The sequence below is a fragment of the Balaenoptera acutorostrata genome, chromosome 18, assembly GCF_949987535.1.
Source record: "Balaenoptera acutorostrata chromosome 18, mBalAcu1.1, whole genome shotgun sequence".
Taxonomy (NCBI): Eukaryota; Metazoa; Chordata; class Mammalia; order Artiodactyla; family Balaenopteridae; genus Balaenoptera; species Balaenoptera acutorostrata.
In genome coordinates this window covers 71,793,591-71,811,156 of record NC_080081.1, presented here as the reverse complement: position 1 = coordinate 71,811,156, position 17,566 = coordinate 71,793,591, and positions in this window count along the sequence as shown.

The following is a 17,566-nucleotide window of genomic DNA, read 5'->3' as shown; positions in this document are numbered from 1 at the left end:
AACTTGTATTATGTGACAGGCCTTGCAAGACTACCAGAGATTTCATTCAGCTTTTCTCTCCAGCCCAGCCTCTCAGCAGGAAGAGTGTTTTACATAGGATAGGCAAAGAAGGTTCTTTGAGAAGGTGACATCTGATCATGGACTTCCATTAAGTGAGGGAATCAAGCCATATGGGGGGAAAAAGTATTATGGGCAGAGGGAAGAATAAGTACAAAAGTCCTTAGGGAAGAATAAGTACATCAAAGATTTCAAGAAGGCCGTGTTTCTGGAGTGAAAGTGACCAAGGGATAAAAGGGTAGGAGAGAAATTCAGAAGATAGCAAAGAATCAGATCATACCTGTATGCCTCTTGGGACTTTTGTTCAGAGTTTGATGGGAATCCACTGCAGGGCTTTGATGAGTAGGAGAGTGGCAAGATCTGGTCCTGTTTTTCTTTCTTATTTTTTAATTAAAAAAAAAATACTTTGGACTCAACATGTCTAAAACTGAGTGCATAACCTTTCCTTCCTGGATCTGGTCGTCTTTACATATCTGAAAATAGAACTAGCATTCAGCTAGTAATGCAGATCAGAAATCTAGAAATTACCTCCCAACTCCTCCTCTTCCTTACGCTCATATCCAGTCTGTCATCAAGTCCTGTTGATTTTACCTTCTGATTATTCCTGGAATTTTTCTACTTTTTTTCATCAATGTATTAAAAAAAGTAGTTCTCATTTCTTTGCCTCCAAACTTGTCTGCTCACATTTGCTCTTGCCTGACCTCAAATTTATTTTCACAGTGTAGCCAGACTATATTGTGAAATACAGTGATCCCGTCAGCAGCAGCAACAACAACAAACCCTACAGTATAAACCCTACAGTCCCATAACACTTCACCATTGCGTTTAGGATAATGTGCCCTACAAAGCTCTGCATCTTTGGTCAGTCCTATCTAGCCAGTCTTTTCTTCTTAGTCTCTGTCAGCTAGGCTATTCTTTCAGTCCCCTTATACCTAGTTGCCAGAGGTAGAAGCTATTAGGGTGCATATAAAGGTATATAGACATTCAAAAGATAAAATATAGTCTATTCATTCTGCCTGGAGCACTCTTCCTTTTTCTGCTGCATCTGGTTGTTTCATACTCACACTACAAGTAAGAATTTTCCCTAGGAAGCCTTTCTAGATTTCTGTGATCAGGGCAAACCCCACTGTTATCCGCCCCCTTAGTTTATCTCTTTATAGAGCTTATTAGCACAGTTGGCATTTGAATTGTTTGATTAACGCTTGTCCTACTGCCTCCAACATTGTAAACTACATGAAGACAGAGGTGGTGTTTTTTTTTTACTAGTTTATCTCTAGCACACAGCACAGTGCCTAGTGTACATAGTACTCAAAAACGTTTGTTGAATAATCTAAATTAACTTTACTTTATTAAAATGTAGATAAATAAGACATTAAAAATTGTTTTGATTTAAGACAAAGGAGTCTGATGATTTATTGTGCCAGATAACCTTACTAAAAGCTTTACATACACTGTCATCTCATGTAGTCCTCACTGTAGCTCTGTGGTCATTGATGGTATGCCCTTTAACAGATGTGGGAACTGAGGGTCAGATATAGTAATGGTTTACTCAAGATTCCTCATCTCTAAAGTGATGACTGAGGGTCGATCACATGTGTTTTACTCCAAAGCTATGCCCTTTCGGTACTACCTCAAATATTAATCATCAAGCCAACATTGATTGAATAAATATTAGTAAGTCTTAAAGAAGTAGTGATGTAATTCTCAAATTATGTTGGAATTTCTCAGTCAAGGTGATAACATAGCATTGGCCACATTTTATTGGATACTCTGTTACCTGTTTCCCTACATTATCTCCCATTGTGAGAAATGTGTATTATCAACATTTTACAAAGAAACCTAGACTTGCCCAAAGGTCACAGAGTAGAGCCAGAGTTGCTGGTCTGAAGTAAAACTTATGCCATTGGTTTGGACTAGAATTCAAATAATTTACTTAAACCCAAACTGCTTTCTATTTATTGAAAGCATATAAAGTGCTTCAGACAAATCTTAGATAGTGATGGATAAAAATGTAAGTTTATTTACTTTACATAATTTACATTCTTTGGTGGATGGGTTTAAGTGGTTCACTAGGTAGTCTTCTGTGTTATACCCCTTGGGTGCCCCTAGTTACCATGAAAAAAATCCTGGAGAGGTGATAATACTGTTAGCCCCTTATAGGTAGTATGTGAATGTTTGGAGCTTGGGTGCATACCACACATGTTCATTTGGGAATTGAGATCAACTTGGCTGAAGGGGAGAACTTTATCTGCGTTGTGGTTGGGTAGTGGGGAGATGCTCTTGCAGAAGTATTTTGGGAGAACATAGTTTAGGGCTTTGAATTACAAAGCCAGTTAAGGGAGCTACTAATGGATTTTTAGAGCAAAAGAAGGAAGCTAGGAAATTATTAGGACTTTTCACATGACAGCCTTAGAAGGGTGTGTAATACAGTTTAAGGGACTACTAAACTAGTCCAGTTAGTTCACTGTAAGATTAGCTTAGTAGTTTGCTCTGAAGAAGCAATTACCTTGTCTTTAAGCCTCAAACTGTTCATAGCTAGTAATTGTTAGACCTGAGTTCTGTAGTTCCATTATTCAAATAAACAGACAAGGTTCACAGTAAGTAACAGCCAGCTGAACATCTTTTTTGATTTCAAACCTTACACAGGTACTTCCTAAATCCTTTCCCATAGAAAGGAGGTAGAAACAACACAGGTATTCAAAGCAAAATATGAAAATCACCCTTCGTTTCATCTGATCAGGATTTCAGTCTCACTTCCTCGCTTATATATACCTGTATATCTTGTTTTTATGTAAGTGGGACCATACTATACCCTTCTACAACTTTTTCCTCTACTTAATGTTTTTATAAAGCTATCAGAACATATGAGTTTATTGCACTCTTTTAACAACTGCATAAGGTTCATTGTATAGGTATGCCATGATTTATTTAATCACTGTTCTGTTGATGGGCATTTGGGTTATTTACAGTTTTCACTGTTACAAATGTTGCAGTAAATGATCTTTCCTGTTAATGTCTTTGTGCTGAAGTGCTAGATTTCCTTGTTCATATTCTTTGCGCATTTTTCTATTTATCTGTCTTTTTATCATCGTTGTTTATCTCTGGGTAAAAAGGAAGGAGGTAGGGATGGGTTATGGACTTCAGCCACACCATGTTACATTTTGTTACAAAAATATACTGTAGATTTTGGCTAGCATGTATGCTAAAAGTGAGCTTACGATCTTTCCATGAGCTCTTTACATATTCTCACATTATTCACTTGCTTGTTAAGTCTGTGGAAGATATCTTCTAGTGAGTCATTTATCGATGAGCTTTTTTTTTGTTTTTTGGCCACACACCTCACGGCTTGCCGGGGATCTTAGTTCCCCACAGGGGATTGAACCCAGGCCAAGGCTGTGAAAGCACCAAGTCCTAACTACTGGACCACCAGGGAATTCCCATCTTTAAGGTTTTTTTTAGTGGTGTCTTCTGTCATATAATGTGAGAGTTTTTCCTCTTTGTGAGCTCAAATCTGTCAGTATTTTTCATTATGGCCTCTGAGTTTTGTGCTTACTACAAGATTTTGAAATTATTTTCCTGTTTTCTAATATGTACACTTTTTTTTAACATTAAATCATTTACTCTATCTGGGGACTACTTTTGTATATTGTGTGTAATTATGGTCTAACTTAATTTTCTCCTAAGTGTATAGTTACTTTTCTTAACACAGTTTATTGTGTAGTTTCTTTTATCTCCACTGGTTTGAAATGCTACAGGTATCATGATATAAATACCTTTATCTACCTGGACCTGGTTTTGGACTCATGTTTCATTGATCTCTTTGTCTCTGCCTATAACCAATATATAATGTAATTACTATACCTATATAATAAGTTTTTATATTTGGTCTGAGAAATTTTCCTAAATTTTAATTTTAACAATGTCTTATTTGTTATTCTTGGCTACTCTTGTCATTTTCTCTTACTCAAAATATCAATATCTTTACAATATTGAGTCTGCCCACTGAGATTTTTTTAAAGTCCTTCCTTTCAATATAGTTTTACTATTTTCTTCATAAGAATAGGCTTTGCATCTTAAAAAATATATTTTGTGAATTTTACTGTTATTGCTAACATTGTTATTCTATTTTCTAACTGGTTATACCCACTGTGTTATGTTTTCAGCCACTTTGCTGAACTTTTTATTAGTTGTAAGACTTTTTCATTTAATTGTCTTGGATTTTTTAGATAGATAGCACTCTCTGCAAAGAGTTTTGTCAGTATTTCAGATGTTCTGATACTTATTTATCATGTTCTTCTGGTCTAATTGTGTTGGTTGGCACTTCCAGAGCATTGTTAAATAGAAAGCATCCTGTCTTTTTTCAGTTTAAGAAAGTTTCTATTGCTGTCTAATCAAGAGTTATTAAAAAATAAAATCTGGAATGTGTGTTGAATTCCATGTTTGCATGGCAGTTTATGTTTTAAAAAATATATAATTGTCAGTGTAATGAATTATATAAATAGAATCATCCTTGCTTGCTTTGGTAGGATTAACCCAGCTTGGCCATGCCATGAGATTCAGCGTGGTAACATTTTACTCATTATCCTTATATTCATGTGGAGTACTGAGATTGGTTTGTGATTTTCTTTGTTGTATTCTCTTTACTCCAGTATTGGTATGAAGGGTTTTTCCAGCCTTTAGAATAAGTTGGAAAGGTCTCTCTATTTGTCTATGAAACAGTTTATATAATGTAGGAACTATTTACTTTCTGAAATCTTGATAGAGCTCACACTTTACATTGTACATGGTGCTTTTTTTAGTTTTATTTTTTCAATTTTCAAGTAAAAAATATTTCCAACATCCGGGAAATAATATAGCAGACCATCATGATCTCACTCTCCAAGTTTAAAAGATGTTAATACTTCACCATATTTGTTTCAATTCTCGATAACTCCCCCCACCCCCAACACAAGCACACACACACACGCGCGCGCATGCATACGCAGGCACACACGCACGCACACACACACATGCACGTGCGCGCGCACAGGTACGCATGCGCACACACACTTTCTCTGCTCCCTCTGCCAGTGAGCAGTAAAATCTCTCAGGAATGTTTAGGAAGCAGTGTTTCTTTATTGTGTTTTAAGAGTAAACATTCCATAATTGTGTCATAGATGATGTGGAGTGATTGCATTTGTGTCTGTCCTTTCCTGGGGAGGAGAAATTCACTTTATGTAAAAGCTACATTCCTGTTTTTTTTTTTTTAAGAAGAAGTAAAATAGTAAAAGATATAGTTAAAGCTTATAACCTTTTTTCATTCTTCCCCCCTTCTTCACTAAGCGGTAAATATCCTGATATTAATGTGTATCATTCCCATGCATGTTTTCATCCTTGTTTTACATATGTGTATTTTAAAAAGTGCATAGGAGTATTTTGTATATTTTTAAATTTTATGGGAAAAAATCCACTGTATCTATAATTCTGAAACCTATTGTTTACTCAGTACTGTGTCTTTGAGGTATAGGTATAGCCATGTTTGTTACATGTTGTTCTATATTTTTACGATTTAACATCTCTGAAATTAGGATGCTTCTTAAATCATGATGTCATATTAAATTTGATGAAGTTCTGTAAATTCCTCTTAATTGCTTTTGTAAAGTATTCTGTTGTTTGACTATACCACAGTTAATCCATTCTTATAGCAGTTAATCATTTTTCGTATTTTTATTTTTATTCTTATTGTCAGATTGTTTACACTTTCATTATTACAACCAGGGCCAAAGTGAACATCCTTCCTGTCTCATAAATGGTTATTTTGAATGGGAATGTTGAATTTAATGAATATGGGTATTCTACTTTCTAGGTATTGCCAAATTACATTCCAAAGTGGTTGTCTTACTTTATACTCCCACCAGCAGTGTATAGAGCTGTTATTTGCTTTCAATTTTTAGATTTGAATCCCTTTGAAATTAACTTTGTGTGTGGTGTGGGTTAGGGTCTTATTGTATCTTTTTCCAATGCAAGGCCATTCACCTCAGCACTATTACTTATTAAATAGTTCATTCTTTCTACTTTGATTTAAATGCCATAGCTGTCATATACCAAGTGCCTTTATATGTTGAGAATATATTTAAAATAATATAATATTTATGTTTATAATGTTTCTAGGCCCTCTTTTGTGTTCCATTAGTTTATGTATGTACTCCTGCAACTAGTATATTTTCATTACTGTAGTTTTATAGTAGGGCATCTCCCTTATTACTACTGTTCATAATTGTCTTGGCTATTTTTGTCTTTTTACACCTGCACATGAATTTTAAAATCAGGTTGCCAAATTCTGGGAAAAGTCCTTAGGATTTTTACTGGAATAGCATTGAATTAAAAAAGATTTTTTTTTGGAGAGAATGGTCATTTTTATGATATTGAAATCTTTCCATCCATGAATTTGGTTTGTTGGTGTCTTTTATATACATAAGTAGTTTTACAGTTTACTTCATAACAATCTTGCAAACTCTATTTTTCTTTAAAATTACTTTTTCTCATTGTTGCTGTTGGATAAGGAACACTGGCTCAGTCTACCCTCACTCCTTTACCCTTACTCCTTTGGGGCCTAAAAGCTTTTTTAGGAGCTGAAGCTTTTATTATGTCTTTAGCTTCTTTATGGTTAGTTAATCCAAGTTTTTCAGTCTTCCTGAAGTGAAATTTTGGTAACTCATGTTTTCCTGGGCAGTTGTGCATGTCTAGATTTAAAAATTTGTTGGTAAAAGGTTCAAGTACGCTACTTTATTTCGTAAATCTCCTCTGTAGCATCTCTTATATATTTATTTTTCCTTGGTTCAAAAAATTTTTTTTATCTTTTTTTTTTCCCTCTATCCTTGGATTTCCTTGAGTAAGAACCAGCTTTAGGTTTTATTGATTGAGCATTTTGTTGTTGTTGCGTGTTATTTCTGTAATTTCTGCAATAATCTTCATTCCTTTTTTCAAATTTATTTGAATTTATTAATTCTTCTTTTAGTCTCTTGGGGTATATACTCAGTTCATTTACCTTTAGTCTGTCTTTAATAATATATACATTTCTCTTCTGACTACGGCTTGATTACATTCCAAAGGTTTTGTTTTGTAGTGTTCCCCATTATTATTCAATTTCTAAATAGCTTATAATTTTTCTTTTGAGTCTTAAGCTTAGTGGGACTTTTTCTCCCAGCAGACTTTTAAAAAATTTTGAGCAGATAGGGTTGGGCATGGTGATGGTGATTTTGTTATCTTTTTGTGATTAATTTCTAATTTAACTGAATGTAGGCTAAGAATGTCACTTGTGTAATTTTGCTTCTTGGTCTGTATTGAGAGATTTTTGTTGTGTGTTTCCATATGTGCCTGAAAAGAAGGTTTATTTAGGTTTATTCAGTGTTTTGTGTACCAAATTGTGTGTATGTATGTGTGTTTTAGATTGAGCTTGTTTATTGGGTTATTTAAATTTATATATCTTGGTTTTATCATCTGTTAAACCTGTTAGTTTAGGAGATAGTTCTTTTTTTTTTTTAACTTCATATGTTTCAAAGTTCGGATCTTAGAAGTTCTGTGACTGATATAAATATTTGATACCCCTTTTTTCAAGCTTCCCTCTGTCATTGTGTTTTACATCTGATTTTAAAACAGCATATAGCTATCTTTACTGTTCGTTTTTTTCCGCTTCATTTTCTCTGTTCTGTTTCTGGAATTCTTTTTAGATATTTAGAGTTTTTTGAATTGTCTTCCACATCTAAACTTTACCTTTGCAATGCTTTTCTCTAGCATGTGTTTTGGGCTATGGTTCTTCTTAAAATATTTGTTTTTCTTTCCGAATTTGTCAAAATTTTATGTTTCTTTCTCTTGTGGATTTATCTGGAGTGTGTGTGCGTGTGTGTGTGTTCTTATCCACTTTCATTTTATGAGGGAAGATAGTTGCCAGCACTTAATCTTGTCTGGATCCAGTGGAATCCCATCTTCATTCCAGCACTTATGTTGTGTCCCTACCCATTTTCTTTTTGTTTGCTGGGGAAATGAAAGTTTCTTACGCTTATACTTAATGCACCATCTCTGACTGAGCCTTCCAGGGCTGCTTTAAAGAAAACAAAACAAAAACTATCTTTAGCAAGTCTGGTTACGCTACTGCTGCTTATCACTGTAAGTTGGAGTCACTTCAGTTCCTCGGGGGCTTCTGCTGTCCAATTTTACAGAATTGTTATTGTAGATCACCAATGACCAAATCCAATCCTTTCTTCTCAATCCTCTTTCTCCAGGACTTCTCTATATCACTTGCTTTTTGACTGGCCCTTGTGACACTGTTAGAATAGGATTTTCTTCCTACCCTTCTGAATGTCTGTTATTTTCACTAGTGGTTTTTCTTTTCACCCACTCCTTAATTGGCATTGTAACTTAATGTAAGAGTTATGAACTTTCTGTCCTCTTTCTAAAGGCAAAAAAACAGTTTTACTGAATTCTGCACAGTAGAAATGGTACTTTTAGTATCCATTGAGAAAATTTATATAAAGTCATAATAAGTAGAGCCACATCACAAATATATTTAACTTATACACTAATTTTAAAACCTACTCCCCCTGAAAGATATGACTCTACTAGCTTCTTTAATCTCAGCAGCAGCATATAATATAATAAGGTTGAATAAGTGGAATTCCCCAGTGGTCCAGTGGTTAGGACTCCACGCTTTCACTGCCAAGGGCATGGGTTTAATCCCTGGTCGGGGAGCTAAGATCCCACAAGCCAAGTGGTGTGGCCAAAAAAAAAAAGATTGAATAAGTGTATAAAATGCAAATATTTAAATAAGATGAAGTAAATATTGCAAGAAGCAATATCTACCTATTTTCCATTCACCAGTGTTTTCATAGCTATCTTAAAGGCAGAGTTGTTTGGATACCCTGACATCCTTTTGTGCCTTTCATAGGTTTAGGGCATTGATTCTCAAATTTTAGTGTGCATGGAAATCACTGCTTGGGGTTAAGTATATAAAATCATGGGACATGTAAGGGATTTTTAAGGGTACTTTCAGCTATACCGAAGTTTACATGGCAACTTTAGATTTGCCACACTCAGTTTTTATTCCTATCTACATACATTTGAATGATATTACTACATATATGGAAAATACATTTATTGAAACTTTATGTAGATGTAGGTCTGTTCATTCCATGTGTTACTCCAGGTGTAAAGGAAAGTGTAGACAAATAGCTATAATAGAGCTGTCGTTTTACTGGCTCTGCAGATGTAACAGATGTATGATCTTAGGCAAGTTATTTTACATGTCTGCACTGCAGTTTCCTCATCTGTAAAACGGGAGTAAATAGCTTAAGAAAAAAAAAAAACCTCAAAGTGTAGTCAATCAAATTATTTAAAATAGTGTGTGCAAAAAAAAAAAAAAAAAAGATCTGTGGATGATAAAGTCCTCAGTTATCAGTAATTCAGTTATTGGGATCTTTACCCACTTTTGGACAAGAGGGTAATTGTTGGTCCTTAAAGAAAATATGTTTAACTGAAAAAGCAAGATACAGTCATGGGGAACTGAGAGTTACATGTGGGTGTGTGTATGTTAGGGTATCTGTATTATATTTACTGCTTTGGAACAGAGGTAGGGAATATACAAACTATGTTGCCGTCTTCTGTCCACCTTCGGTGGCCTCTCAAATCCTGAGCATTGCTCATTGTCCAAATTATAGTTCATCTTGCCCACTGATCTTGTTGGATTTTTTTCCCAATATTTAAAAATTGTGGAAAAATTCACTTAACAAAATTTACCATCTTAACCATTTTTTAAGGGCATAGTTCACTGGTATTAATTACATTCATAATGTGCAGCCAGCACCACCATCAATTTCCAAAACTTTTTTTTTTTTGAAAAACGTAAACTCTATACCCATTAAACAATAATTCCCCATTTCCCCCTCCTCCCAGCCCCTGGCAACCACCATTCACCTATCAATGGACACTTGAGTTGCTTCCACATTTTAGCTATTGTGAGTAATGCTGCTGTGAATGTGGGTGTTGCAATGATCTCTTCAAGACCCTGCTTTCCGTTCTTTTGGGTGTATACCCAGAAGCTGGAATCTCTGAGTCATGTAGTAATTCTGTTTAAAAATTTTTGAGGAGCGTGCATACTGTTTTCCACAATGGCTGTGCCATCTTACATGCCCAGCAGTGCACAGGGTTCTGGTTTCTCCACGCCACTGATTCTGTTTTGATTCCTATTTATTATATCTCTGCTGTAATCCAAACCAAACCTGAATCTGAGACTAAGCCCTGTGCCTTCTGTTTATGACCTGTTAAACTTTAGCTTTTCCTTTTAAATGGCCCAACTTGATACCTTGGGTATAGACCTCCATGGAATCTTATTTATCCCACTGTTTAAAACCAGAAGACTTTTTTTCTTTCCATACCAGTGCAACCATTGAAAAGAAAAGGATTAAAATAAGTAGAAAACTAGAAAACTTCATATTGAGTTAAGCAAAGAAACAGCCATAAGTGTATACCACAAATTACAAAGAATATCAGTGTTATTTTATATTAAAATAATTTTTAATTTTTATAAATAATGTACATAGTTGGGAAAATCTAGTATTATGGAGTGGCCTTCAATAAAATGTCCCAAACTCTCAGAATAATAAATTTCCTGAATCCCAGCCCCAGCCCCACCCCCGTGCTTTCCCCTGAACCTCTCTCTTGGAGCTTTGTCTTTCTGTGCAGCTCTCATTCTGGACTTTCCTTCTCTTAGAATCTGTTTCCTAGATCTCATGTCTTCCTCTTAGATTATTTCCTTACTTTGCTGGAATTCACCTTCAAGTAAACTCCTAAGAAAGAAAGGGTTATGGGAAGGAAACTTTGTGAGTATTTGAATGTCTGAAAATATATTTATTCTACATTCACATTTGTCATTTGTCCTGAATACAGCTCCCGCCTCTCGTTGGAGAAGTGTCAGTGGCACTGTAAGATGAGCCTGGGAAAGGGATATGTATTGGTGTGGCTCTCCAGGAAATTCCACTTGCCACAGTGAGTGACTTAGCAACAGGTGTGCTTGCCTCTTTTAGTTTCTGGTTCCTCCTTCATTGCCTGGCACTGGTTCTCAATTCCATTTTTCCTGTGAGCGTCTAGAGCTTTTGGAAATGTTGACCTTTCCAACCGCTGATCCTTAGCTCCTATTCCATGCGTGTCAGTTTTCCTCCCCTTGGCTTTCTTTTTGTACTTCACTGCTACCTTTGGTCCACGTATCCCTGACACTTTGATATGTCTGTAGAGCTCAAGAAGGAGAAATAATGCTTGCAATTACCGTAATCCAAGCCAAAAGCCAAATACAACAGAAGTAATTATCCCTCCTTGCCTGTAAAGTTTTATATTTCCCCTCTTCTCTACTTCAGTCTACAGAATTTTCTGCTGCACAACAAAAACAAAACAAAACAAAATCTCACTAAAGCTAGAGCATTCAAATGCAGAGTGACTAATTTAAAAGAAAATGGTTTGCATTTGAAGGGGCTTATTTTCTTGGCAGAAGGATTTCAAATGTGGAGCTTCCTTCATAGATGGATGTGTTTAGACATCAGTGAATAAGGTGCAGAGCTGTTTAGAGCTCAAGGATGTGGAGCCACGACCAGAGGAAGACTAAATAAAAGACAGACTCCCCCCTCTCCCCGCCCAGAAGTGGTGTTGCTGTGAATAGGATGTGTGGTTTGAAAATTGGTCAGAAAAGATATAAGCGATCTTACATATAAGGGAAGATGTAAAATAGCTGACTGTGTGGGGAGGGAGAGAGGATTGATTTCTCGGATCAAAAGCCATGCTTCGAGCGCCACCCCATCACACACACGTCGTGAGGGGCTTGCTGGGTGTCCTGGCCCAGGCTAGGGAGCTGAAGAGGCCCAAGACGGCTGGAGGGAGGCTGCGCCTGGGCAGTACCTGAGAAGTGATACCCTCTGCTCTGCTGGCCTGGCTGGTCCACAGCACAGAATCCTGGGCACCAGATGTGGAACTTGGGTAAGGGAATAGCTTGGGGTCATTTGTTAAAAAGAGATTTTGTCCAAGAAAGTGGCCTGCCAGGGTAAGGACTGCTCATCAGTGAGAGTTTTGGGGGATTCCAAGAGCCAGAGGTGACGAGGGGAATCCGGAGAGCACCCAGGAGTACTTTATTATTATCTCTTGAGTCCTGCTGGAAACTGTGGTATCGCTGCTATTATTATCAACATTTACAAACGAGGTAACCCACTGAGACTCAGGGATTCTGATAACAAATGTACCAAATTTATAATCTGGTTCAGACGACCTCTGGTGGTGGCCCCCCGGGACATGGGGGACCCTGACCACAGAAGAAGGTGACCCGACGCCCTGGGCTCCAGACTTCACTCCTCCCTCAAGGGCCCTTCGGGAAGGATCCCTTTAAGGGTGATCACAGACAGGCTCCTTTTCGCCTTGCAGGCCCGGTCCCCGTGCCTTGGACTCCAGATACCGGATTCCAGGTACCGCCGGGTCACACCATGGTCCCCCTGACCTCCCTGCATCCCTCTCCCCACTTGACTTGCAGAGCTGAGTGTTTCCTCCCTGCCCGGCAGGGAGCGTGCGCAGAACCGCGGGTGAAATCACCGTCTGGGTGCCTCCTGAGTGGGCGCTTTTCATCTTCTATTCTGCGCGGGTGGCACGGATTGTTTTGTTCTGTCGCGGAGCCCTAGACAAAATTCCAGGACAACTGAAAGACAGGCATTTAACAACCCATTAATCTTGGAAGTGCCACACAGAAAATGACAAGGCTGGATCTAAATTTAGGTCTGTCTGGGTCCCTAATCTGTCTCTCTCTGTTTCTACAGAGATACACATACTGTCTGTACATATATGTGTATGCATGGAATAAAGTTCAAAAGGAAATTCGACATCTTAACCTTGGGGGGTAGGTATTACTATTGGTGGTTTTAAAAATAATTGAGCAGAAAAGTCACAAAGTTTTTTAATAAAACTGATACATGAAGAGTCTGGAAAATGATCAAAGCAAAGGTGGAGATGATGGGAGTAACTGACTTTGGAAGACAGTGTCAGGTGTTTTCAGACAAGAGTGTTAACGCTGAGTGAGCCATGGACCTGGTGTCCTGGATCAATTTCCATGTAGCTTTGACTTCATTTGACATGTAAAACCATAAGGAACTCCTTTATGTTAGATAAAGAAGAAAATAATTAGAAATGTTTTCTTAAAAAAAAAAAAAAACTAAAATTTTATTATTGATTTAAATGCTAAAAAAGTTCATTTCTTCCCTGATATCAGAGTGAAACCCATGCTTTAAAAAATACTGCGTTGAAAATTAAAGGGTGGAAAAATATACCCGGCAAATAATAACAAAATGAAAGCTGAGAAAGGTATATGAGGAAGAGATACCTTAAGACAAAAAAGCATTATCACTACATAAAAAAAACAAAAGCATTATCACTACATAATAATAAAAGGATCATTTTACTGGGAATATATATTCTAAATTTGTGCACTAATAAAATAGCATAAAAAATATAAAGACTAAGGGACAAATCCATTTTAATAGGTCAGTTCATTCAATTATTAAGTTAAACAAAAAATCAGTAAAGATACAGAATACTTGAACAAAACAATATGTTGGTCAATTAGAGTGATGGGCTGTAAACTTCGATAATACACATTTTTCTCAAGCACACATGGATACTTTACAAAAATTGACCATGTATTAGCCCATAAAGCAATTCTCAACAAATTTCAAAGAACTGATATTATGTGAACCACATTTTGTTTTCTGACTGCAATTCCATAAAGATAAGATTAAAATTTCCATACATCTGAAGACTAAGAGAAGTATATCATAAGGGAAATTTAAAATTTTAGTATCATCCATGATGATAATACATATCAACCATTATGAGATGGAGCAAAAGCAGTACTTAGAGATTTATAGCATTAAATGTTACATTAGAAAAGAAGTCTGAAAATTAGTAAGTGAAACACCTAACTTAAGATATTAGAAAATAAAAAATAAAATAATTCTTTAAAAAGTAGAAGGAAGGAAGAGCAGAAATCAAAGAAATAGAAAACAAACATATGACAGACTTAACAAAGCCAACAATTGATTCTTTATAAAGAATCTATTGATTTTATTAGATACATGGAATGGAAAAGTCACAAGGTTAGGAATGAAAAGGGGGACATACGTATAGACACAAAGATTTAAAGATAAGAATACTATGCACAACTTTATGCCAATTAAATTGAAATTCTAGATAAAACTGACAAATTTCTTTAAAAAAAAACTGAGGAAGGAAGAAAGTAAAGTTTTAATTATAGAGAATCAGTAAAGATATCCCTAAAAAGAAACAACCAGGCCCCGATTATTTATAGGCAAGTTCTATCAAAGTTTCAGGAGACTCTGTAGAGAACAGAAAAAGAGTTTACTCCCTAAATCATGACATAAGCTATGACACTGTTATAAGTTTGATATCAAAATAACACAAAGCATGGGAAAAAACCCAGGCCAATTACATTTATGAACGTAGATTAAAAATCCTAAACATTAACAACTGAATCTAGCCATATATTTTTAAAAAGAAGAAAAAACTAATGGGGTTTTTTTAAATTCCTGGGTTTATTCCAGGAATTCTTTTTAATAAACTAAAAGAAAAAGAAAACACATGATCATTTCAGTAGATTCAGAAAAAGCATTTGGTAAAACTAAACACTTATTCTAAATAAAAACTCAGAAATAGAAGAGAACTGCCTTAATCTGATAAAGAATATCTACCAATCACAAATATGATTTTCCATAAGGAATTAGAAGCATTTCGCTTTAAAATTAGGAATAAGACACATATGCATATGTGATAAAACCATATATGTATATGTAAAAAAGCAAGGAAATGAGAAAAAAGCAAGGAAATTCAAGAAAGAGGTTTCACCTGCTGGGGGCACAAGCCTGGGATAGGAAAGGAACACACACAGTAGTAGTGGGTCTATTCTACTTCTTAAGTCAGGTGGTTTTATAACAGGCATTTCATTTATTATTATGCTGTGTGACACATCTATTCTTGTTTATGTAGTAAGGACATTAAAATGAGATACAGAGGAGAAACACACGACAAATGCTTGTCCTAATTCTGGACTCTGATGTCTCTGTGTGTATCTGGTGGATTGGGGTGGGGTGGGGGGGAGTACAAGAACCCAGTGTGTTGGAGTCAAGGCCCTTCAACCCAGGGAAGAAGGAGGCAGCAGCCCCCTCTCCCCCTGGAGCCTTGGTTTCCAGGAGAGGCCTTCTAAGCAGGGCTTGTAGTTTCTCTCACTTGATCAGCTCTTGGCCCAAGTCTGTGTGCTAAAGAGAGGCGTGGAAGTAAACAGCAGCAGCTCTGTGACCCAAACCCTACAAGTCCCTGGGAGAAAAGCTGCCCCGATTAGGAACACCTCTGACTGAATGTCACCTAGAAAGGGAAGGAAGCCATTTCCCCGTCTTTGCGGAGCTCCGAGTGCACTGCGAGGGCTCCGAGGAGGCGGCGATGGCAGACAGGAGGGCGCAGGTTCGGGAAGGCGGCCTGGTGCCTCTTCCACGAGGCGGTGCCCCTTGGACCCTTAAGGTGCCAGTGGATGGAAGCTCGGTGTCCCGGGAGCCCGCGTGAGAGCAGACCTGTGTTTCCACAAGAGCAAGAAGAGAGCCTTGGAAATGCCTTGCAATACCTGCCTGGTGACAGTTATTCCTCTGACCTCATCTGTATCCACAACCCGGATGATCTTTCTGTTTAAGAGAATGAGATTTATAAGCTGCTGTATTTTTGTTTCTTGGAACATAGTATCAGCATTACTCGTATCTCTCTGTCTCTGCTTCCTTCCCTCCCCATATCCCTGCATCCTTCTCATAGGAATACTGTGCTAGTGTTACCGACCTTTCCAGTCGGGGTGCAACAAAGGTCCTCCTGCCTGGTGTCACTCGCGCCAGTAGAACGAGACCAAATTTGGTTCAGAAGCAAAGGAAAGTTTTGTTCTTTGATCAAAGAATGGAGAGCTGCAAGCTCTGCCCCACAAAGCCCGCTTTCTCAGACAGGCCGAGGCCTGGGCCGCTTTATGGGTATCCCGACAGACAGCGGGGCTGGGGTGGGGCTGGGGCGGGGCGGGGGGCGGGGTTCCCCCCGAGGCCGCAGAGCTGTGCTGCTTCCGCCTCAGATCCAGGGCGCTTGCGCAGCCTCTCTGCACACGGCTCGCCGCCACCATCTTGAACTGAGGTGGAGTGTGCGGCGTTTCTGCGCACGGCCCGGTGAGCTGAGGTGTCGGTGCAGTCGTTTCGCGTCGGGTGCCGGGTGTGACGCCCCGTCATGCAGCACCCTGTGAGCCAGTGAAACCAAGCACAGAGGAGAAGGAAACAAAAAGGTTAGCCTTTATTTTATTACTCAGACTCTATTTTTATGATTTCCCAGGAAATGTTAATGGGCTTTGCCGGTGACCCTAGCTCTAAGCACAGGCCCCTAGTTGATACGGTTTGTTCTTACAGGGGTTTCTAAGTACTTTTCCAGAAATAAAGAGGAGAGTTCCCCAGGAAAAGTACCAGGGTGCCTGGCCGTGCTTTCGGCGTGGCTCCCTCTCTCCCCCTGCGGCTGACGAGCGAGGACGAGCGAGCACGAGCGAGCAGGATTCCCTTCTGTGGGATGCACTGCTGCACTGCTTTTGTTTCCAGAGCTGTGATGTGAACAAGACTGCGTTAGTGCTTTAATTTTGCCCTTTCTCCGGCACTGTTTTTCTTAACTCGAAACATTCTAAACAAATCTCTTAAGAATCTTTACATAATTGTCAGTGTTTTATGTGTAAATGCCAGGGTTGACAAACTGCTCTGAGAAGTTTAATTAAAAACGGCGTAAGCTTATTTGGAAATCGAGAAGTGGCATGTTATTTGCTCTTATATATTTACGCATCAAGAGACTATAATAGGATGCCGGAACCCAAGAGATACTGAGCACGTATTAATTGATTCCCAGGGCGAAAGCGTATGTGAAATCAAATTATGACGATCCAAGCCAATTCAACAACTCAAATCTCTGCATAGCTAACAGTTGTCAAGCCTTAACAATAGTCACTTATGCCAAGCAATAGTCTTAACTATGAAGCTTTCAAAATACTTCTTAGAGATTTTGCAATTGTGTTGTCCTACAATGTAAGGATTATCCAACAGGCACCATAGTTTTCAGTTAATTTTTCATGGATCAACTTGTAATGAGGTTGCCAGATCAATACATTGAAACATCAAAACGGCAGTCTCACCCTTAGAGCAATCACAGCTGGATGTATAAAACTGGCATTTTGTAAGGTCAGGTTTTTGCCATCGGAAGTCTGTAGACATCCTTAGATTTTAGCAGAAAGCATCAGCTTCATTAATTACATGAGCTCCGTTGAGCTACTTATCAGAATATGATTAGGTTTGTGTGAACATTATATAAACATTAATTGCTGTCTGAGCTCTGTGGATCTAGAGAATTAATGTCTGATCATATGATCGTAAATAATATGTGT